Source organism: Mandrillus leucophaeus, unplaced genomic scaffold (assembly GCF_000951045.1).
Source record: "Mandrillus leucophaeus isolate KB7577 unplaced genomic scaffold, Mleu.le_1.0 Scaffold484, whole genome shotgun sequence".
Classification (NCBI taxonomy): domain Eukaryota; kingdom Metazoa; phylum Chordata; class Mammalia; order Primates; family Cercopithecidae; genus Mandrillus; species Mandrillus leucophaeus.
The window spans coordinates 2,257,183-2,281,963 of NW_012105187.1; the positions used below are offsets into that span (position 1 = coordinate 2,257,183).

Consider the following 24,781-nt stretch of genomic DNA (forward strand, 5'->3'; position numbering starts at 1 on the left):
CAGTGCTATATAGCTTGATATATTTTAGATAAATTTAATATATATACATGTAATCTGGTGTAGCATATATATTTTTTTCTGGAATGAAAAAGTGTTTTACATTTTCCCTCCCTCGCTTTCCATAGGGAGAAATTTTTAGAAATTTAGAATTGAGGCACCTAAGCCTGTACCGATGCTCGTGTTCCCTGCCCGTGTTCAGGGAACTATACAGATCTTTATTTTCCAAGTCTCAGGGCTGCTCGGGCCATAACTGCTCCTATGCTCGCCTCAGATCTTCACTTGAAGCTGGTTTTCCTGTTGTGCAGTGCACTAAGTGACACACAGAGGCTTTCTGCCTCAGTGTCTTCAGCCAACTGAGCAAGAATTCTTGTTGCAACAAGTTTTGCAAGTTCCAGGGTGCTTGGTCTGCCTGGAATCTCATGAATCATTAGATTTTTGTCTCACTTAGATTCCCTCCCAGCTTGCTATCCTGTCTAAAACGCCCTTTATTCCCCAGCGGGCTCTTGAGGCACTGCTGGCCTGACTCTGCTTTCTTCTAGAAGCAACATGTTTCTTCCTAGCCCTAGGGTGAAATGCTTCAGTGGAAATTCTACTTCGATTATGAAGTTGCAAAGTCTGTCCTTTGGTCTGCCAACTTTTGCTTCTTACTATCTGTCAAATCCTCATTTATTCAGTAAGTATAAGTAAATCTGCTAGACACCTCCATCTTGCCCTAAGTCTGGTTATTTCTTTCATTACAGCATATCCTTGGCTTTCTTCTTAATTAATTCACTTCATAAACATGCATTTAGCAGGCTGGGCACAGTGACTCATGCCTGTAATCCTAGCACTTTGAGAGCCCAAGGTGGGCGTATCACTTGAGGCCAGGAGTTCAAGACAAGCCTGGCCAGCATGGTGAAACCGTGTCTGTACTAAAAATATACAAATTAACTAGGCGTGGTGGTGCACACCTGTAGTCCCAGCTCCTTGGGAGGCTGAGACGGGAGGATTGTTTGAACCCGGAAGGCAGAGGCTGCAGTGAGCCGAGATTGCGCTGCTGCACTCCAGCCTGGGTGAAAGAGCAAGACTCCATCTCAAAAACAACCAAAAAAATGCATTTAGCATCTATTCTGTGCCAGACATTGCATTAGGGACTGGGGATAATTGTGAGCAAAAGGCCATGGTTCCTGCCCTAATGGATCTTACCATCTAATGGGAAACTCTGATACCACTCAATTACACATACACATCAATGACTACAGACCACAGACTCTGTTAAGTCTATGAATGAAAAGGCCAATTGCATATGTAAAGCAGGGAGATTTGTAGGGTCAGTGATATGACATGCATGCCTTTGTGCACATTAGAAAAAGCCATCCACTGTCAGAGGACAAAACAAAAGGCAACCCCCAGGTATATGAAAACCTCTAGGCACACAGTTTGGCAAGCCACTGAAGTCTTTTCTAGTTCACACAAAGTACTAGAAAAAGTGTCCAGTTGGACAAAGGCCTGCACTAAGGTGCGTGGCTTGACCAGCAGGGCAGCCTCCCCATCCCCATACTTAATTCTAAACCCTGTACTTGACTCTAAACTTGATTTACAACACTGTCAGCACAACCTAATGCACAGGACTTGGAAATCTGGCTGATCTGGAGGATCAGGGAAGGCCTGAGATGAAACCTGAAGAATGAACAGCAGTAACTAAAAGATGGGAGAAGAGTGGTGGGCAAGACCATCAAGAGCCTTTCAGGCAGAGAAAACTGCATGTTAAAAGTCACCAAAGTAGGAGAGAGCCTGGGACATTCCAGGACCTGAGTCTGGAGAAGGAGAATGAGGGCAAGAGTAGGTTGATACAAAGCCAGAGCAGCCAGAAGAGTCCAGACCATGCAGGGCAGGACCTCTGAGGACAAGTCAGTAGGGCTGGATTGAGCATGGTCTTGAATGCCAAGCTAGGGAATTTGAACTAGAGTATCGTTCTTTTATTTATATCAGGGTATGAATTATTCTGTTTCCTTTTTTGCGTTTAAGTTTAATCATTCTTTGCTTATTTAAATTTGTGTTTATGATCCTACTTCCTTGCCATTTAAAGATACATCCAGACTTTTTTTTTTTTTTTTGGTCTCTTTGCAAAAATGGCATGCATGCTCAAGGCAAGTCTTTGGATTTGCTGCTGGGAACATGGTTTCTGAAAACCACAAGGAGGAAATCTAGGAAATCACAGGAAGCTCTGTTTCCTTCCCCACGAAGCAATGTACACATGTGCACACACATGCACATAAACACAGGAATGTTCTCTCTCACATACAAAGTTGAGAGAATAAAGCCAAATGTGTTTTCTCTTTTATTTTGGCAGCATTTTAGATATTTAAATTTTTAGCTATCTTAAGTTAATCTAAAAAATTGAATAGATGAAATGAGCATATCCCATCCTTTATGAGGAGAATAATCAAAATACTGGAGTATGCTCCTCTCTAGAAAGATGGTGTGGGGAATATCAGACAAGAATCTCAGTAACAGCTGTTTGACATTCATAACAATCTGAAATGTTGACCCAGGGCATCAGAAATGTGCTGCTCCAAGGCAGACAAGTTATACCATTGGAAATGGATACCTGCTGCGGCCACGGCGGCACTGGCTGCTGTCCCATCAGTACCCACTTAACCATCTCCTGCTCCTCCTGACCATAGCAGAGGCTGCTGCAGATTAGCTGAGGCTTTTACTCTCTGCTGGGTCTCACAACCTGGTCTGTTTCCCAAAGACTTGATTATACCGTCTGGTACCTCAGGCTGTGTGACCTTAGAAAATGAGAATCAGGTGATACAAGATACTGGTTAGGCAGGTTAATGAAGGTACCTTTAGGAAATGTAGTAATCCATATCTCAAATCCCCAACACACACACACACACACACACACACACACACAGGGAGCGTGGGCTGCTTAAATTGGCCCTGAAAGAGGAAGTGAACCGTCTGGCAGTGGTGCCTGACCCACCTCAGTGTTTTAGTGGGAACTTACATTTATTCATTCATTTTATACCCATTGCAGACTCTTTAGAGAAGTCTACCTGGAATCGACACTAAGCACTTAGCCAGAATGGGCAGTTCTCAAGAGGTCTGTAGACAGAATTCAGGGAGTCTGTGAACTTCCATGAGAAAAAAAAAAAAATCTTTATTTTCACTAACCTTTAACAGAAATTTTAGACTTTTGATTTGGACAAATTTGCAGGGTACTTTCCTTTGGAGAAGGAACTAAGGTATTCAGCAAATGACACCCTAATTATGAATGTAGGCAACAAGCCAGTAGTAATAGCAGTACCTGTGACTTTTCAACAATAAAAGTCACAGTTGTTTTCATACCACGTTAAAGTTGTTGCAATATTAATGCTCATGACTCATTTAAAATTACCATAGTTATCAGACCCACTAGTATATCTTCTTATTTAATACATTAATAAAGAACATATATTACTCTATCACAATTTTTTTCTTAAAAATATTTTGATTATTATTTCTTCATAATTTTTGTCCTTTCTAATGCTATGTATTTGTTTTAGGAATTTAAAAATACTATTCTGAGAAGAGGTACATAGGTTTTACCAGACTGTCAGAGGAGTACATGGCACAAAAAGCTAAAGAACTCCTGGGGTGGTGGGCTCAAGTCCTGCTCAGTCTCCTAGCCGTGGAACTTTAGAACAGCAACATCTGAGACTCAACTTTGTCATCTGCAAAATGGTTTAAGATGAGTGATGATTTTGGTGAAGTGGGTGAGAATCTCAGTCAAGGGACGACTTCTTCTCCCTCTGGTTACATTAAAAAGTGCGAAGCCTTCTTTAAAGCACTTTGCTTTTAAATTAATGAAGTAGAATCATTAAGAAATCACCTGAAATCTTCAAATCTGTCTATTTGCATTTGTCTTCTCAGTCAACAGTAGTGTTGTAAAATATACTAAATTTATATTTAAATATATGTATTAATATATAAAGTAAAAACATATTACCTACACTAACATTTTTACCTTTTTAGTTGTTGCATTTTAAAATATTTTGTAGTCTAGTTTTCTGGCAAGGAGATAACATTATATTCCTTAGTCATACTTTTCCCTATGATATAACATCTTTGGAGTTTTTTTTTTTCTTTTTGTTTGATTGTTTTTGCGATGTGTAAAAATTCAGGAGACTGCCAACCAGGCAGTTCTGGAACATTCCTGGCAGATGTTTTTTCTCTAGTCTATCACTTTTCCTTTTAATGAAAAATTCATCACTGCAGTCCCAATATGAGGAATTTTCCTATTTATTTTTATGTATACAAATAGTATACAAAATACTAGATTTAGATAATGTATAAATGTTTTTATATTTCACTGAAAATATCCAGTCATACACAGACTCTCTGGTGTACAATGGTTTGATTTATGATTTTTCAACTTTACAATGGTGTGGAATCATTCTGTTTTTCACTTTCAGCACAGTATTCAATAAATTACCTGAGATATTCAGCACTTAATTTTAAAATAGGCTTTGTGTTAGCTGATTTTGCCCAACTATAGGCTAATGTCAGTGTTCTCAGCACATTTAAGGTAAGCTAGTTTAAGTCCTGATGTGACAAAATGTAGTAGTTGGTTGGGGTTGTAATAGATATTTTTCCTTAAAGTCCCAATGGCTATTGAATCTTGTTCTGTAAAAACAAATGGTATAAGTGTTTAAGAATAAAAAAGATTTAGTATCAAGGAACGCATATAGTGCTAGATGAGATTGTAAAGGTTGTTATTGTCTATTTTAAAAAACCTTTTAGCAGGAAAGTAAATTAATTTGTTTTAATTTCATGGGCTGCTCAGTTTCTTCACCCAGTACAAGAAAAAAAGAGGCAAATTATAATACTATTTAGAACACACTTGCTAAATTTCTCTTTGCTGCCTTCTTAATTTTATCTGGCAGGGCTGCAAGATAGGAGTTATAGCAGTAGACATGGCTGTCGTGAAGTGATTTCATCTCTTCAAGTTGTGGGGATTGTTTTGTTTTGTTTTGTTTTGTTTTGTTTTGTTTGTTTTTTGAGGCAGGGTCTCATTCTGTCACCTAGGCTGGAGTGCAGTGGTGCAATCATGGCTCGGTGCAGCCTTGACCACCTGGGCTCAAGCGATCCTCCAACCTCAACCTCCCAACTAGCTGGGACTTCAGGTGCATGCCACCTAGCCTGGCTAACTTTTCCATATTTTTTGTGGAGATGGGCCTTCACCATGTTGCCCAGGCTGGTCTCAAACTTCTGGGCTCAAGTGATCCTTCAGCCTCAGCCTCCCAAAGTGCTGGGATTACAGGCATGAGTTGCCGCACCAGGCTCTCTTCTGGTTTTGTAAAGATGGATTTCCTGGACTTGGTTAAGCCATAACTGGCTGTCTGGAGATTGAGATAGTTCAGTCAGTGACATGATGAAATAAAGAATTTTCTGATAACAAAATGGTTTTAGAGAGGATAACTAGGAAACATTTTAAAAGAGCAGTGAAGAGAAACTTGCTATTTCAAATGTAAAATATACAATAAAGCTGAAAACAGTTTAGTGCCAGCATAGGAATCACATAGAACAGAATAAATAGCCCTGAAATGCACAGAAAAACAATATACGGACACATATGATCCCAGGAATACAGGAATCCCATGGGGAAGAAGTAGATTATTCAGCAAACTACACCAAAATAAACTTGAGACACATTACTTAGAGAACTATGTGTGTATTTATTTAAATCATGTTTTTAAAAAATCTAGGAGAAAAAAAATGACTACATAACTAATAATGGGATGGGGAAGTATTTTTAAATATAAAAGCAATGGAAGAAGCCACAAGGGAAATAATTATTTGTCATGTTTTAGTGAAGATAAATTTGAGTGTGAGTAACAAAACCAACTCAAATTACCACAAGTAAATGCAGAGTTTGCTGTAAAGTGATCTTGGATTAACCTCAGGGCAGGGATGGTCATTGGGCTGGACCTTCTCAAGGCTGAGATAGAACAGCAAGGCTAGATTCTGGAAGGACCGGGATCTGGGCACTGGATCTGAGGATCTTCCCTCACGGGGCTCATCATTAATGTAGTTTTGTTAATCACCCACATCTGCATCTTTCTGGTTAGCTGCCCCTCCCTGTACCAATCTACCGTGTTTGGCAGGAGGGTGGACCCATCGCCTCCTCTAGGCAGAAATGAATTGGACAGAAAGGGGCTTTCGAGGTCCAGGGTATGGTGGCTCATGCCTATAATCCCAGCATTTATGCAGGCTGAGGTGGGAGCATCACTCGAGGCTAGGAGTTTGAGACCAGCCTGGACAATGTAGTAAGACCACATCTCTACAAAAAATAAAATTAGCCAGGTGTGGTGGCATATGCCTGTAGACCTGGCTATGGTTACACCACTGTGATTGTGCCTGGGTGACAGAGAGACATCCTGTCTCAAAAAAAAAAAAAAAAAAAAAAAAAGGAACCTCGAGGTGATAGAATTAAAGTTTTTTTAAAACAGAAAGAAAATGAGGGCTTTGGGCAGGCCATGGATGATCCATTTGTATACACAAATGTGAAACTTTTTACATGAAATAGGACAGTAAGCATTTAAAAGATAAATACTGCCCAGGAATACTGTTATAATACTGTAATAACTGCAATAAATATTACAGGAAAAAATTAATACCTTTAACATAGAAAGTGTTTTTGTAAGACAAGAAGGATATACCTAACAATGCAGATTTTTGAATGGGCAAAGGATAGGAATAATTTGCAGAAAAAAGAAAATAGCCTGTATGGAAGGAAGGTAGAAGAATAACCTTATAGTATGTAGTTTAAAAGTGCAGATTTAACAAAACAATCAGATAATTTTTTCCTAGGAAATTGGCAACTTTTTGTCAATTTTGTTGTGTGTTTTAAAAATCATACTGTCAATTCTGACAAAAGTAGGAGTCAGGCACTCATATTCATATACTGCTGCTGAGAGTGTAAATAGGCACAACCTTTCTGGATGAAGATATTGCAAGCCCAAAAGATGGTCATGTTCAAATTAATAATTATTTTTCTAGGAAGAAGGAAATCAAAGAGATGTACAAAGATGGTTACTACAGCTTTCTTCGTTATGGTGAAAAAACGGGAATAACCAAATTTCCCAATATTACCCAGATGGTTAATTAATGGCTTATCCATATAATGAGATAGTATAAACCACCAAAAAAGCATTTGCTCAAAGAAATGTTTGATTACATAATTCCAATTTTGTAGATAAACAGCAGAGAGAGAAAAAACTGACATGGGAAGCATTCCAAATTTTAATGGCACTCAATTGGTAGGATAACAGGCGATTTGTTTTCTACAGTGAAATACTGCTTTGGTTATAAGAAAAACAACAGCGACAACATATTTGGTATTTATACCAAACAAAATATACATTTTTGTCATTTGACCTAGAGAAAGACATGTCTGCTCAAGAATGAAGTTATTTCCATGAATCCTGGCATATTGGTTAAGAAGGACTCAGTTAGAGAGTCCATCTAAAGCTCTTGGTCTACTCCTGGTGGTCATAATAGGTGCTCAATAAATGTCCATTATGCATGTCTAGAGGGCCCTCAAGTCTAATGAGGATGGCTTTCCGATTCTGAATACAATCTGGGTACGACTTGTCACAGATATGAGGATGAGGGATGGTGTATTTTTTTTGATTTCAGAATAGGGAAAAATAAAATTTAGTTCTAACACTGTTTATTCGTAAGTCCAAGGGGGAGAAAAACTACTTCCATTTTTTTTCTTGAGAATATCTTCTGGATTTCCATTAATAATCCTAGGCAAAGAGGTTATTTCATAGGTTGTTTTTAAATGATTTTTTAAACTAATTTAGAATTCACATAAGTTTCATTCTATTTTTTTTTTTTTTTTAACCTACAGAAGTGACTACCTACTTACTGTTTTTCCTGGCTCTGTGCCGTACATGCTGAATGGACTATCTTACCTTATCTTTACAATCTGGTGGTTAAGGTTCTTATTCCCGTTTTACAGAAATAGGCTTAGAAGTCAAGTTAATGAGTAATGGGTTGGCTCTTTGGGCACCGTTTGTTGGAATTCGGGTTTTCAGGCTCTTTCTGGGCTATAGACTTTATTCCAGGCCACCTTGTAGCAATCTGTGAGTCCAGCATCATGTTCTGCTGAGACCCAAAGATCCAGGAGCAGCTTAGAACTGTAGCTAGATCACCAATGGACTCATCACAAAGCATAACTTGACTCTCAACCCTGGTACTAAATCCCTTTCCCCTCTGCCAGAAGATCTATCCCAATGGCAGGGTAGAAGAAAAAAGATCTTCCAGGACATCAGAGATGGCGTGCCTCACAGGAGGAGAGGAACAAGGTCATTGTTGTTATTTGTTCAGAAAGAAAAGATGGCAAAACTCGGTTACATCTTGCTCAACTGATTTTCTCAGCTTGAAAGAGAATTAACAGACACTAGGCTTAAGGGAATTAAGAATAAATCAAGACGTGAACCATTCCAATGTACCTGCAGTTTCTGCATTAATGGGATCCTTCTGACAATGCCACAATGGAGAATTATGACACAGAGCCAATTCAGTCATAAACCTTATTCCCATACCTTCCTTTCTTGCTGGTAATTTTATGCAGCAGGTTGAGAAAGCTACTTTATTCTGAGACAGACTGTATACCAGTAATTTTGATAACCTATAATGAGTTCTGTGATGTCTTTTTCTTCTTGTGTCTTTTCCTTCCTACCTTGATACCAGTAATTTATAAGGGATCTATATAGTTTGAATGTATTTGAGTGACTTCAATAATACTTTAATTCTACTTTTTGATATGACCCAAGGAAGCACCAGTAGGTCTCAGGCATTTCCCTGTGTTTTAGAAGCCTTAAATCAGTGAGATGAAACCCAATGTCAAGAATTTCAAGCAAAGTAAGGTATGGAGAAAGAAGGTAAAGAAACCATTGGATGGTTTGGCTAGAGCGTAGTAATTAGTTGGATATTTTGGTTTTCAAAAATATGAATTACAATAAAAGGAAATTTTCATGTGTTACTTCAATTTTCAGTAGCAAATAAATGTTTGTATATCCAAACAATAAAATGGACGTATTTTAGTGCCTTTAAAAAAATAAGTGATGGTTTTAACCTCATCTCTTAACTGGCTTATAGTGCCTCATTCATTCATTCATTCATTCATTCAATGAATAAAACAAACACGAATTCAAGGAAATCTGTATAACAAATGTTTGTAAACTTTATGATCTGTCATTTATTTTCTAATTTATAGAATAAAATCTAAGTAAATAAAAATGAGGGACAGTCTCTTAAAAATTCCTTATAACTTACTGGCATATGATAGGGTTCTTTTAATTTGATGGTTGGAAGATTCTTGAAAATGGAAGTAAAAATTTAGGCTTTCTGTTGTTTACTCTATAGTTCAAAAGTGTGCGTGCATGTGTGTAACAAGAATATACACATTTCTCTGATTCCAGAGACAGCCCTTTATCCAGCTGGCTAGAGTGGTCCCTGTCAGCCCCCAGTCTCTATTATTCTGCTGTAATTTCCTCTTCATACTTGTCACCAGCTGACTTGATATTAGGTATGTTTTTGCTCATTTCTCATTTCCCTTTGCCTTCACTGGAATGGCAGCTTTGTCAGGGCATAAGTTTTTTGCCATTTTTCCTGCTCAGCACCTAGAACAATATCTGGCCTATAACTAGCCATCATTTTCCTTTATATGGAATGAATGAATAAACAAATCAGTTTTCTGCCTCTTATCAGCCGTTTGGAACCAGACATCTCCCCTCCATTTTGAGGTCCCTAAGTTATTCCTGGGAAATCTCAGGGACTGGCATCTTCTGCCGGACCTCTGACACCCAAGAAACCATTGGTGGTGGGCAGAGGCCCCTGTGAGCTGCTGCCAGTGTCTGCACTGAGGCAGCCCCTCAGATCCTAAGCTAAGGGCACTGATGTATGTTCACAGCCAGATGCTGCTGATTCTGTCATGGAAGGATCTTCACTGAAGTCCACTCTTCTGTGAAACTGTGCTATGATGTGGGAATAGCACACACTCCACACACACCCTCACACATACACACACATACACACACAGTCACATGCATGCACTAACACCTGTTACCTTCTTTACCCAGACTCTTGGGCCAGAGCAGCCTTGTGCCCCCAGTTTTTTTCTTTTGGTGAAACTCACTTTCTGGCTTTACTCTCAGGAGCAGGGCAAGGAGTTGGGGAGGGAGGACTGGAGGTGGGAGGCTTAACTAAATCAGAAGTTCCGAGTGAGGAAGGCTCCCCTCCAACATGGAGGCATTCTTCTGACTTAGCCAAACAAGCTTCTGGCAGGAAAAATAATTTCCCTGGCACAATGTAGTGCCTCATGCCAATTACCTCTGCGAGGATCAGCCCACTGGCCCTCCAGGCCATCTGGACACAAGGGACCCCTGAGGGGATCTCACTGTGGCCACAGGCTAGGACTCCTGCTAGAGGGAGATAAAGCTTTACTACTTCCCTTCCTCTTTGTCCTGAACTGTACTCTAGAACAATCTGTAAGAAATGTCCTAATGGGCAATTGCTCTCTCTTCTCTCTCACCCTCTGACCCCAAACACACACTGAGAGGCATCCACAGTGTTCACCACAGTATGGATTTTCACAGGGTTTTATTTGGCTTCGTGGCCAAATAAGCTGATACAGGTACTTGCTGGATAACACTGTGGGGTGGGTCAGTAGCAGGGAATGTGCGTCAGGCTCCCAGTTTTAGAAAAGGAACCTGCAGTTCCTGCTGGCATGCCCTCATACCAGGTATGCTCCTTGCATATTATCAAAGCATATCCGAAAACCTATTCCTGCTTCCAGAGCAAAAAGAATCAGAGAGCCTCTGCTGATGAAGGAAGTTCTGTTCCAGAAGGCTGGTGTCTGTCATGGACCCAGGCAGAGGAGAAGAACAGGAGCCTCTGCCAGAGGCCAGGCCAAGCCAAAGAATGGGAATCAGAGGACAGTCTCCTGATTATTTAAACACAAAACAGGAAGGAAGGAACCCTCCACCGTCTTGGCCACCATTGTGACCACTGCCCATTATTTTTTTCAGATTTGTGTGGTCAAATCATGATTTTAAATGGAAAATCTTAAAGCTACTATGTTTTATTTTGGAACTGTTCTGCATGTTGAGGAAGAATGAAGGAAGGGGAAACAGAATCAGACTTCTAAAGAGCGGAAAGGTGATATCTGTATCATATGACCAAGCCTAGGGAAAAACACATGAGCCACACTCACTTTTTGAAAATCTGATCCTTATTGTTAAGGAGGGTGACTATAATTTTAGAAAGGAAAAGATGAATGGAAGATTGTCTTGGCTTAGAAAACCCATTTCTATTTTTTGTCCAACTGAATCACTCTGATAAAAGCGGCCTGAGCATCACAAGACTTAACTAACCTTTATGTCATTTCCCCTCCCACTCTGTTCCCAAAATGGCTGGTATTTTTTTATATTCATTTTTATCTTGCTCCAAACAATATGTAGTTCCTCCTCATTGACAAACGTTCCGTCAACTCATGAATTATTGCTGATTCGTTTGCATGCATGTGAGCTGCTCTCTGCTCCCACCTTTGCACTATCAGATGGAATTTTCCACGTATATGTCTTAGCCTCCTGACTCTCATGAATGTCAATGTGGGGATCATGAACTGTGCCATTATTGTTCTTGTAGTGTTTAGTTAGCCTGAGAAGCTCAATTTATGCTTTTTAAATTTCAATAAGTTTGAGGGGAACAGGTAGTGTTAACTTACATGGATAAGTTATTTAGTGGTGATTTCTGAGATTTTGGTGTACCCATCACCCAAGCAGTGTACACTGTACCCATTGTGTAGTCTTTTATCCCTCGCCCCACTCCCACCCTTTCCTCCGAATCCCCAAAGTCCATTGTATCATTCCCATGCCTTTGCCTCCTCATAGCTTAGCTCCCACTTACGAGTGAGAACGTACAATGTTTAGTTTTCCGTTCTTGAGTTACTTCACTTCGAATAATGGTCTCCAGTTCCATCCAGGTTTATGTGAATGCTATTATTTCATTCCTCTTTATGGCTGAGTAGTATTCCATGGTGTATACATACCACATGTTCTTTATCCACTTGTTGATTGATGGGCAGTTGGGCTGGTTCCATACTTTTGCGATTGCGAATTGTGTGAGAAGTTCAGTTTAAAACCTCATCCCCTTTAAGTTTCAGTTTCCATTTAGGAAGTACTTAGATTGATTTTGGTGATCTTTGGTTATGTATTATTTTCAGGTATTTTGTTTTAACATAAAATACCACCACCAGCTGGTTGACCGTACTACCGGATAATGTAGCTAATGGAGCTGTTCATTCTAGATAAAAATCACTGTGATTTGGGCATAGCTCTGCAGATGTGAAGTGGGGAGTTCCTGTGGAACTTGACCGGCATATGCAGTTGTCCTTAACGAGTTTCATTACAATAAACCCCTGTCTTTCGTATGAATTCAGGAACATGTCTGTATGCAAAGTCTCATTTATATCCTGCTTTACCGTTTTGGTTTTCGACATGGTAAGGGTGGCTCTCTACAGGCTGAGTTTCTCCAGCTGATTTTCTGTCTCCTCTTACTCACCACTTCTTATTAATTCATTAGCAGCTGATACAGTAGAAGTCACCTTAGCTTTCTGTTTCCCTTTCCCACAAGCAGCCTCTTCACATCTCCTTCAAAACTCACCAATAAACTTCTACCATGTATGTCACAGAATATAAAATCTTAATGTTCATCAGTAAATTATTCATGATTTCTATGGCCCTGATTTGTGTAATGACTGCTAATGCTTTCAGAACACTTGATCTTGACAAGGTGAAAAATCGTGCTTTTTAAAAAAAAAAATTTTCTAGAGTAGTTGCTAGGATTTTTTAAAGCACACCTATCTGATATGCCAGGAATTCCAAAGTCAAAATGTACATAAAACATTAGGTTGTAAGCATCTAGGAATCTTTAGAAAGAAGTTTGGAGGTCAAATGCAGCCATCTACCCAGTATAGACTCCCTTTTCCAGCATCCCGGACATAGAGTCCTTTGGCTGCAGATGGCCACTCCTGATGAGAGAGGGAACTCTCGGGTCACCAGGCTGCCCACCTTGGTTGCTGGCCATCTGGGATCCTTCGAGTAAACTTGGGCTAGCTTCTTAAGCTCTCTGTTTCTTTCTCTGAAATAGTGATAATAATAGTAATAATAGCAATAGCAATAATAGCACTAGTAATACTAACAGTATTTACTCATAGAATTGTTGTAAGTGATAAATCAGTTGATACATGCAAAACCATTTGGACAATGCCTGGCAAGAGCCACATACTCAGTCCCTGCTAGCTGGTAATACTGGCCCTGTAGGCAGAATTGTGGAGTAGAAGAAAGCGGATAGACCTGAGTCAGACTGACAAGAATTTGCCAATACCTAGTCCTGTGAACATGAAAGTTAAGTTGCTTGATATTTTCTGAGCTTGAGTTTCCTTGACTGTAAAATGTGGATAGGGAGTCCATCCCTAGTATGTACTTGCTGTCGTGATATAGTTTGGATATTTGTCCCCACCCAAATCTAATGTTGAATTGTAATCTCCAGTGCTGGAGGTCAGTCCTGGTAGGAGGTGTTTGGATCATGGGGGAGGATCCCTCATGGCTTGGTGCTATCTTTGCGATAGTGAGTTATTGCAATATCTGGTCACTTAAAAGTGTGTGGCACCTCCTCCCACCCCTACTCTCTGTCCTGCTCCTGCTTTCACCATATGAAATGGCTATTCCTGCCTCACCCTCTGCCATGAGTAAAAGCTCCTTGAGGCCTTCCCAGAAGCAGATGCAGCTGTGCTTCCTGTACAGCCTGAAGAACCATGAGCCTATTAAACCCCTTTTTTAATAAATTACCTAGTGGCAGGTCCCTTCTCTCTTTCTTTCTTTCTTTCTTTCTTTCTTTCTTTCTTTCTTTCTTTCTTTCTTTCTTTCTTTCTTTCTTTCTTTCTTTCCTTCCTTCCTTCCTTCCTTCCTTCTTCCTTCCTTCCTTTCTCTCTTTCTTTCCTTCCTTCCTTCCTTCCTTCCTTCCTTCCTTCCTTCTCTCTCTCTTTTCTTTCTTTCTGTTTTTCTCTCTTTTCCTTCCTTCCTTCCTTCCTTTCTTCCTTTCTTCCTTCCTCCCTCCCTCCCTCCCTCCTTCTCTTCCTCCCTTCTTCCCTCCCTTTCTTTCTTTCTTTTCTTTCACATGTTCTGTCACCCAGACTAAAGTGCAGTGGCACAATCATGGTTCACTACAACCTGAGCTCAAGTGATTCTCCTGTCTCAGCCTCCTGAGTAGCTGGGACTATAGGCACATGCCACCATGCCCAGCAAATTTTTGTAATTCTTATAAAGATGAGATTTCACCATGTTGCCCAGGATGGTCTCTAACTCCTGAGCTCAAGTTATCCACCGCCTCAGCCTTCCAAAGTACTAGGATTACAGGGGTGAACCACCATTGCTGGCTAATTTTTGTATTTTTTTGTAGACACAGGGTCTCACTATGTTCCTTAGGTCGGTCTCAGACTCCTGAGCTCAAACAATCATCCCACCTTGACCTCCCAAAGTGCTGGGATTACAGGAGTGAGCCACCGTGCCCAGCCCTTGGGTTTCTGTATAGCAATGCAAGAATGGCCTAATACATGTAGCAACCGATCAGTAACATGCCAGGTTATTTAAGGGGTTAGCAAGAATTCATATAACATTTCTGGTACAGAGTAGACGTGCATTAAACAATTATGATTAGTCACATTCTTAGTTGCGGAGATTAAAAAAAAGGATATGTTTGCCCAAGACATAATAGCAATGTGCCTGTCACATTAGTACGTAATAGATATTAGATGACTTTGGAGAGTAATTCAGGTTTGGAACTTCTAGAAACCAAAGAAAAGGCCCCGTAAGATCTTTGCAAATCTAGAGATTAAAAACCATTTACAATAACCCACTAGAATGAATAAGATGATGTATGTCAACTCCAAATTTCTAGTAATTTCAGTGACACCAAAACTGCACTGGTTCATATGAGCTAGAAGAAAAGGCAAATTAGAATATTTTTAAGAAAATTCAAACTTTTCATTTCAAATATTACAATATCCTCCCCCTACCCCTTTCCTGTAAAAGCTGATTAGCTGAAAGAATCATTGTTAGGTACCTTTTCTGCAGGTAAAGAAACACCTCGAGTGGAGTGTGGGAGACGATCAGCTTCCTCCCAGCCATCGGCCACAAACACTCCAGACCAGCAAGTCTGGAGGCCCCAAGAGCAGGCTCTCTGGAATCCTCCAACGTGACAGGCATGATCCCCCGCTTACCACCTCTAAAAGGTGTCTGTCCCTGGCAAAGATGCCCCTATGAAATTAATTCTTCACTTTACCTTGAATGATTCTTTGATCATGGATTAATGAGATGGTGACTAATGGCAGCTCTGAAATTGCCTGTTTTAATGAATCAATAGGAGTTATTTTTAATTAGTACACCAATTATCTATATGTAAATGATGCTCTCTGATGTGCTTAAGGCCTCTTGAAAGATTTATTTTCTTAATTCTGTTAACTCTTGTTTACAATGCTGTTGTGTTCTCTATAAGAAATCCTTTGCTAAGTAAAGGTATATTTCCAGCCTTTGTGGAATAATCCAGTTTTAGCAAGATCATCTTGACAAGGGCATTTACCATATTTAGAATAAATTGCAGGGCAGTGGGTTTGCCTAGCCCAGCCTAAGCCTGCCAGTGCCACAGCAAGAAGGCATTTTAATGTGTTGCAGAGCTGGTTCTCTCACCCAACCCACTGCACTCCTCAAAGACACCCTGATGTACAGCTCCCTCCTCCTCCTAATTTTAAGGCTTCAGGATGGAACGGGGGAAGGATACCTGCTGAACTTTGCCAAACCACCTTGAACAGGGCTATAGGCCCCTGGGCTGGTATAATCCAAGTATACTTTATCTGGATGACAGGGTACTGTCAGTGGTGAGATGAAGCTAAAATCTGGCATTTTAGGATCAGTAGATTTGAATCAAAGGACATAATCAGATCATGTGCCTTAGCCCCAGTACCTCTCAAAGTGTTTTCTCTCCTAAATCTTTTAAAGTTGCTCCCTGAAAAGTAACTTTTGATTCCAAAAGTCTGACTTTGTCTCTTGAACAGATATGTTTCTAGGGTTGGTTGGTTGTTTGCTTTGAGTCAGAGTCTTGCTCTGTTGCGCAGGTTGGAGTGCGATGGCGTGATCTCAGCTTACCGCAAACTCTGCCTCCCGGGTTCAAGCAATTCTCCTGCCTCAGCCTCCCAAGTAGCTGGGATTACAAGCACCCACCACCACGCCTGGCTAATTTTTGTATTTTTAGTAGAGACGGGGTTTCACCATGTTGGCCAGGCTGGTCTTTTTGCCAGGCTGGTCTCGAACTCCTGACCTCGTGATCTGCTCGCCTTGGCCTCCCAAAGTGGGGTTTTTAAAAACATGTTCCTTTGGGCCCTTCCCCCCACCCCCAGTTTTCTTTCTTTCTTTTTTTAAATAATCTAAGATCATTTTTCACCCACCAAAAGGCCTTTTTTAGGTTTTCTTTTTTTAGCCCATGTACCAGAATAGTAGTTTCAATGTTGCCAGCTGCTAAAGGACCTATGTGTTGTGGATGCTGCTGTAAGCTATTTTCAAGAACAAACTAAATGGTTTTAGAAAACTAGTACATGGAGTAACTCACATATTTTCATGGAAAGCGGGAAAACCCCTTTGCCCCAGTGTTCCAGCAGCTGTCAGATCTTCTAATCCTAAGCAACAATTATCCTGGACCTGAGAATGGAAAGAAAAAAATTATGTTTGACTTAGTAATTTTCAAAGAGTAAATTATAACAAATGGTGTTAGGTTGTTTACTCCACCTTTTAAACAGTAGTTATATAGCAATAGCTCTCCCTGTACCACAGGAATGTTCCCATAAACTTGGATAAACTACATAGGAATAACTCACATTTTCATCTGCACAGTTTATCAGTCAACAAGTTTTCACTGAGTTCCTTTTGCCTAGCACAGCCCTAGTAGCTGCATAAAATATCTGGGCAGCATGTAAAGACATTGCCTCCAACTTCGAGTTATTCGCCCCATACGGGAGAAGCGATGTATGAAGCAGCGAGGGAATAATTAAGGCAACATAGTGATATCTTGGTGAGTTGTCATTTGTCTACACAGCGCCTTTCAGCGCACACAAATGATTCTCCTTCATTTTCTTTTAAGAAGCAAGTATCAAAAGTGTTGCAGACTTGTAACTGCTGGACTTAATCATCTTTATTTATTCAAAAAATTTAAGCATTTACTACTGAAATTATTTTGTGTAGATGTGGCACTGTTCTACAACAAATAATTTTGTAGACCACGAATGAAAGTTCAGAGAAGGATGTATATTTGTACATGTGCTTAATTCCTAATTATATAGACTTTGGGGTAGTTCTGCATATTGTATGACCTTTTATGTTTAACTACATCACATTTTCTATTTTTGACTGAGCCTACGTGACCAAAATTGTGTCAGTTCAGCATAAGCGGTACTCTGCTTTCTAACCTTCCTAGTCCTGTGTATTTTCTGCATCATGATTTATTAACAAGTACTTAGGTCATTTAGCTGAATTGTGGAGCAAGAGAGTTAGAGCTAAGATTCCCTGATTGCGAAGGTTTTGGTTCTTTGCTTCCTATATATTAGAGATTCTGTTAACTACTATGAGACCCATGTCTTACCATCATCGATAATGCTCTAGAGACACTGCCACTTTCTTTAGGTTTAACATATACATTGTGTTATCGTTTAATCACGTTCTTAAATGTGACAGGAGAAAAAACAATGAGTGATAAATGCTTCTGCGTGAATAAAAATTAACTGCACATGTAATGAATACAACTTATTTTAAAATGTCTTCTGCAGCAAAATATTGTGTTGGTTAAAAGTTACCAAGCTGAGGTTAAATAGGTTTTAATTAAAAATTACAAGCTCACCCTACCCCAAAGCACTACCACATGCAACTCTAAAAATGCCAGATGGACAAAAACCTTAAAATTGTTCAACAGCACCCCCTAGCATACATAATTTCAGGCTGTCAGACTAGAAAGCAAATTCTCTGTGTCATTTTTTACATGTCTAGTTACATGGGCACCTTCTTGACATTATTCCTGAATTGAATGTCTGAAGGTAATTATGAGCAGAGAATAGTGTAATCTAGCAAAATGATTTCTTGTGAAAATATTTGCAAAATGATTTTACTTGAACTCTAGCTATGCTGTATCCATTGTCTTTGCTTTGGTTGGCTGGTTCAAGGAGAGTTTTGTTTTCTTTTGGAACAAGCCATCTAGGAAAGAAAATACAAGGTTGGGGGAAGTTCTTAAAGAAGATTGTGGAAATCCACAAGGTGGATGGAGAATATTTAACTGTCTTTGGTGAATTTTAGGAACACAGTCTTAGGGGTTTGGGATCCTGAGCAGTTTAACCACTCTGTGATTTAGTTTCCTCCTCTATAAAATTGAGAAATGGTAATAGTACTTGTGTCATAAGGCTGTTGTGGTTAGTGTGCACAAAGTAAATTCTGAGAGGTGATCAACAGTCATTGTTAGCATTATTTCACTGTGGATGCTTGAATGAAGTCAGGATCTACAGCCTGGGCTCTGACATTAGAGATACCTGAATTCAAACCCTCTGAGAGACCTTGGGCAAATTGCTGAAACTTGGTTTCCTCATTTCTAACTAGAAGTCATAATAGCAACTACTGCTTACTACTCCAGAGTTAGAATATATATGCAAAGTGCCTAGACTGGTCTAGGTGGAAGAGATAGAACACAGCTGTTGGTCTTACAGAATAATAATAATTCTTTCTTTCTTTCTTTCCTTTCTTTCTTTCCTTTCTTTCTTTCTTCTTCTTTCCTTCCTTCCTTCCTTCTTTCTTTCTCTTTCTTTCTTTCTTCCTTTCTTCCTTTCTTCCTTTCTTCCTTTCTTCCTTTCCTCCTTTCCTCCTTTCTTTCCTTTCTTTCTTTCCTTTCTTTCTTTCTTTCTTTCTTTCTTTGTTTCTTTCTTCCTTTCTTTCCTTTCTTTCTTTCTTTCGTTCGTTCGTTCGTTCGTTCGACAGAGTCTTGCTCCGCCACCCAGGTTGGAGAGCAATGCCGTGATCTCAGCTCACTGCAACCTGCTCCTCCCAGGTTCAAGTGATCTCCTGCCTCAGCCTCCTGAGTAGCTGGGACTACAGGAACACACCACCACACCTGGCTAATTTTTGTATTTTTATTAGAGACCAGGTTTTACCATATTGGCCAGGCTGGTCTTGAACTTCTGACCTCAAGTGATCCAGCCTTAGCCTCCCAAAGTGCTGGGATTACAGGTGTGAGCCACCACACTTGGCCTAATAATAATAATAATTCTCTAAAGCTAAGAGAACAGGAGACAGTAATACTATAACATTCTCTAAATTGGAAAGCTGAGAGAGTGAAGAGTTGGGTTTCTTAGCAAACCCAAGAAAGCCAGTTATATGTAGAATGAACCAGCGGCTCAGGAATTGCTAGCACTAGGGATCTCTGGAAACCTTAGCTGGAGTCTTTTCTAATTCAGCCATCACAGGACATAGCGAGTCACCTCTGCCATGTTTCACCTGCTGCTGACATGGCACACAGTCCAGAATTAGAAGGTGAGGTTTGAAAATTCACCTGTTTTCATTCTGCTGCCTACAGAAGTTCCACAGTAGAAAAAGGAAGGAGACCTGGATCAAAGAATAGGCTATTATGCCACTAACAGTATGACCTTAATCAAGTCCTTTATTCTCTCTAGATATTAATTAACCACCGATGTAAGATGAAGGGCTAGACTAGACTACCCTTAAAAGTGCCATCCTTGCTGCCAAACCTCATGATGTTAGAACAAAAGAGTATTTCAGGACAAGACTCTGAGGTTGACCTGGTTATTTTTCAGAACAGAATATTATATTCTGATATTATTCGTGAGGATAATTAATAGTATCTAAGAATTATTGAATATCCACCATGTTCCAGGTGCTTGCACTATCTTACTTAATCTCATTTGATAAATAGTGTTTTATGGGAGAGATTCTGTTATCTTCAGTCTGCAGATTAAGAAACTAAGGCTCTAAGAGTTTAAGTTACTTACAAACTTTACAAATATTAAGTGGCAGAGGCTAGCTTTTAAAGATCTGGCCACCTTCAGAGCCCTGGTTCTCTAGACCTCACCATGCACCTCTTTTCTGAACTCTGGTGCTTCTCCAGAAAGGTCATCACATTCATTCCAGTTCCTATGGTTGCTTTCAGTTTACTGGAAAATTAAGTGGGGCGTCCCCCTGTAAAGTGGATTGGCATTGGAGTTATAAACAAGCCAAGTACCATATTTCTCTCACAAAGTTGGTTTGCTCTGAATTCTCAAAGTCCACAGGCATGTAAAAGGCCCTGCATGTGTGAAATTATACATTATTAAAGTCCTGCATATTAAACCTTTACAGGATCCGTAGTTTTCCATTGTGTCCAAACCTACACAGATCACTGTTGTTCAATAGATTATGTGGCCATTTGTCCTTGGGACTGCAGACTATTTATAAATCTACAAGTAAATATTTTAACCAATCTGTGTGTGTGAATTTTCTATTTAATGTTGATTTTGGAGTCTATAAAAATAAGAAGAGGACATTTAATAGATGGAATGAAAGAGATAATATATTAAAAGGGGAGGGGAAGCTCAGGGGAAGCTGGGGGTGAGAACTCCTTCCAACTTTTGTTGTACATTGTTTAAAATTGCGGATTAGGATTATAAATGCTTTTGAGGAAGGTCTCAAGAGAAGATCCCCCAGCCAAGTAGGGAAGGGTACTCCCCGAGAGGAGTTGAGGTGCCCAGGCCAGCTGCTACACTGGCACTGGGAGGAGCCCCACGTTCTGCCACGCCTGCCCCCCTGTTGGCTGCACGTGCCAGGGGGCTAGTAGAGGTGCCCTGCTCAACAGGAAATGACTCCCTGCCACAGTAAACTGGGTCATCTCCTGCCCTTTTGGTTTGCTGCCTCGATTTTGCAGGTTGGAGACATTAAGGCATGACGAAACCAAGTGACACACTTCAAATCAGAGCCTAAGGAAGGGTAGTGACACATGTCAAGCATCTGCTGTGTTCAGCACAGTCCAGAGCGTGCCACATATATGAGCTTGTTGTTCTCACCTCAACCCTGAGAGGTGGATTTCAGTGTGTATTCAGATGGCAGGCATTAAGAGAAGAGTCCTAACACGCAGCCTCACGTGCTTCCTCTCCATGGTGGGTTTCCTCTCCAAACCAAGACTGCTTCCCTGGTGTGCCGTAAAACCACCAGGTTGGTCACAGTTCTTTTGGGGCATAGTATGTAAGGGAAATTTCACCCATGTGGTAGCCAAGAAGTGTCAAAAAGGACAAAAACGTCAGAAGAAACCAAGTCATCTGGGACTACTAGATGATTCCTGGCAGGAAAGCCTGGCTGGTGTTGTGATGCTGCTCTGGAGGCTGAACTATGAACGGCTCAAGGTGAAAATTTACAAAGACTAGAGTCTCACATTCAAATGCTTGATGGAGTCAATGTGACAACAGCTGCACCTAAATCTGAGGGGCTGCTTGTCTTCTCCATCCTATTATACCATCTCCTGTCATCAGTGGCTACAGAAATAAGTCCACCTTCTCTGTGAATCAAGGTCCAGATGGCAATCCAAAGACTGTGGGATATGACCCGGGAATCTGAAAAGATGGGAACACCGTCTGTGTACAGTCTAACCATCTGAAAAACATCCCTGAGAAACACAATCAGGTGGCACAGTACGATGAAGTATTCCTTCCACCGTCTCCAACAGAGCCCTGCCTTCTACTTCATGAAGGTCGATACTGGTATGAGCTCACAGTCCGCACCAATAGCCTAAGGCACACAATGGCTGTCATCACATTCCATCCCCAGGAATTAAGTCCAGGGGAGCTCCGTGTTCAGAAGGAGACTGTAAAGGAATTTTTCATTAAAGGTCCTGGAGCAGTCCATGACTTGACCTCAACTGACTTCCAGGAAAGCACCATGACCCGTTTCAGCCATCATCAGTCCGCCTACTAGCTCTTGTTTGGGAAACCTCATATCTTTAAAGATCTCCTGGGCTTGAAAGTCTGCATTTCTCCAGATGCCTTTTTCCAGATTAACACTGCTGGTGCAGAGATGCTGTACTGGATTGTAGGGAAGCTGAGTGGAGTGAACTCTAACACCATCCTCCTTGCCATCTGCTGTGGAACTGGTGTGATCAGCCTCCCTCTGGCTCAGCACGTCGCAGGTCCTTGGGATTCTGTTGGTGGGGCAGGCAGTGGAGGATGCCAAGCGGACTGCAGCCTACAATGGCATCACCAGCTTTGAGTTTCATACTAGTCAAGCAGAGATTTTTCCAGGGCTGCTAAAGTCAAAGGAAGATGGATGGTTAATTGTTGCTATGGTGAACCCAACCCGTGCTGAACTGCATTACAAGGAAGTTCAAGCCATTTGAAACTTCAAGGCCCTCCGCACACTAGCTTTTGTTTCCTGCAAACCCCAAAATGAAACCACAAGGAATGAACCACACTGAAAGTTCCAGGGGCTAATCTTGAGACAACCAAGCATGAAGACTGAGCTGTGAAATTCCAGAGATGGCCTCAAGGCAGTTAATCCACAACCCACCCATTGTTGAGATGACACTCAGCTGCACTCCAGGCACCGTGACTGAAGACAGCCACCAGAATAAGACACCCAGACCTTGTCCCCAGCACACTCCTGCACACCTCCCATACCATGTTCACCATTTTAAAAACCTCTCTCTAGCCTAAAGTTTGAAGCGATTCCCTTGAGGCTAGAGCCCAGGCATTCTCCTATCTGTTAACATTTGACAGTGACTTTCCTTTTACCACATACACACACAAAAAAATGTGGTAAAACATACATAACATAAAATTTATCATCTTAATCATTTTTGAGAATATAATTCAGTGGCATTAAGTACATTCACATTGTTGTGCAACCATCACCGCCATCCATCTCCGGGACTTTTTTCATCTTGCAAAACTTAAACATTTAAACACTAACTCCTCCTTCCTCCTTGCCCCCGGTCACTGGCAACCTCCATTCTACTTTCTGTCTCCATGAATTTGACTACTCCAGGCTGCTGTGCGTTTTAGAGAAATTCTTATGTGATATGAGAGAATTATAAGAGAATAATACTTGATATTTATTAACATTACAACCTAAAAGTCTTATGGTGAAAACATATCAAAGATATTTAGAGTAAAATGATGCATGTTAAGCTCTTTTTCCTCCTTGAAATAACTTAAAACCTGTTTTTTGAAAAACACCCTGAGGTTCTTATAACTCAGCTTAAAAGTGATGGTGCCCATGCACTGGGGTGACTGCTGTTTCTTGCTCTCTCTTTTTCTCCCATGGAGAGCCACAGTCGCAATTTTAGTCAAGGTTACAGTGAAAGCACCACTCCTTCCCTTTGATGGTCCTCCATTGTTGTGCGTCAGCGCCAAAGGTCATTCTGCCCTTTCTGTGCCCAGCTTCATTCTGAATGGGAGTAACGTTGCTGAACCATGTAGCACAAAAGTAAAGGAGGACAAATGCTCCTTCGTTCATTCTTCCAGCAAACCTGTATTAAATGCCTATCACATTACCTACTATATACAAAGATGGGTAAGACATGAACACCATCTTTAGGGGCTTGCATTTTATTAGGTCGAAGCATTTAAAGTAGCCTGTAGTAAGAAGAGACAGATATGTAAACAGATAAGCCAAGGCGTTGGGATAAGTCTCTGCCAAGAACAGGGAGGGAGACAGTCGTTCTACCCAGGACGAGAGGGCGTCAGCATGGTGTTTCCTTTTGCTTTTCTTCACAAGCATGATGGAGTGTGCCATGCTACCTTGACTAGCTTCTGCAGTTCCTTTTCATAGTCTCTGGAGGAACTGGAGTTGTTCCAGTGATACAGAGCAGTAGAGCAGGTGGTGGTTTGCTAATTTGGACAAGGCAGCAGCAGTTCCCATTGCCACTTGCTTCTCACTTCCATCATCAGTGGTCATTAAGTGAAAGTGTGCACGTTTTCTAGAGTGCGGTTGAAAGTCCTTTTGTATACAGATAAGTTGAATTCTGTTACTTGCCTTATACTTTGTCAGAGGCTGAACTTTTCTTTGGAAGGTTAAATGAGGAAATGCTCATTCATTTCTGGTTACAGTATTCTCCTTTCAAATAAAATTACCTAAATAGACAACTACTTAATTTGGGGGAAAAAATAAAATTAAACTCCAGACTGGGTGCAATGGCAGGTGCCTCTGGTCCAAGCTACTTGGGAGGCTGAGGATGGAGATCACCATCCTTGGAGAACTCCAAGGATGGAGTTCTAGGACAGCCTGGGCAATATAGCAAGGCTTCCATCTCTAAAAAATAAAATAGATAATAAAACTTTGTACAACACAGAGTGATGATAGAAACTGGTTGCGACAGGGTGGTACTGTTTTGAAGACTGGGGCCAGGGATGTCAGAACAGTGAGCTAGGGTTGGTAAAGGTTGGCATAGTCATATGTCCTAAGCCAAAGCCTACAGAAGCCAAGAATTTAGGGCCGTTTAACTGAGTATTCAAAAAGTAGCATGGACACTGCAGTCTGGTCTATCCAAATCATCCTCGGAACTGCAGTTTCCTCTTGACAATAGATAAAGGATATTTATTTGAGGGAAAAGCTGCCACTTAGTTACATAATATCATTCTGCCTTGGTTACCCTGGAACAAGGAATTAGGTAGAGG

The 24,781-nt window shown here is 40.7% G+C and overlaps 1 protein-coding gene and 1 pseudogene across 1 annotated transcript in view; both read left to right on the top strand.

The window, feature by feature from the left end:
- LOC105550434 (chromosome unknown open reading frame, human C1orf21) overlaps window positions 1–24,781 on the top strand; it is a 258,061-nt gene that overhangs the window by 164,417 nt on the left and 68,863 nt on the right. The window lies entirely within an intron of this gene.
- LOC105550438 lies at window positions 21,095–22,581 on the top strand (annotated as a pseudogene).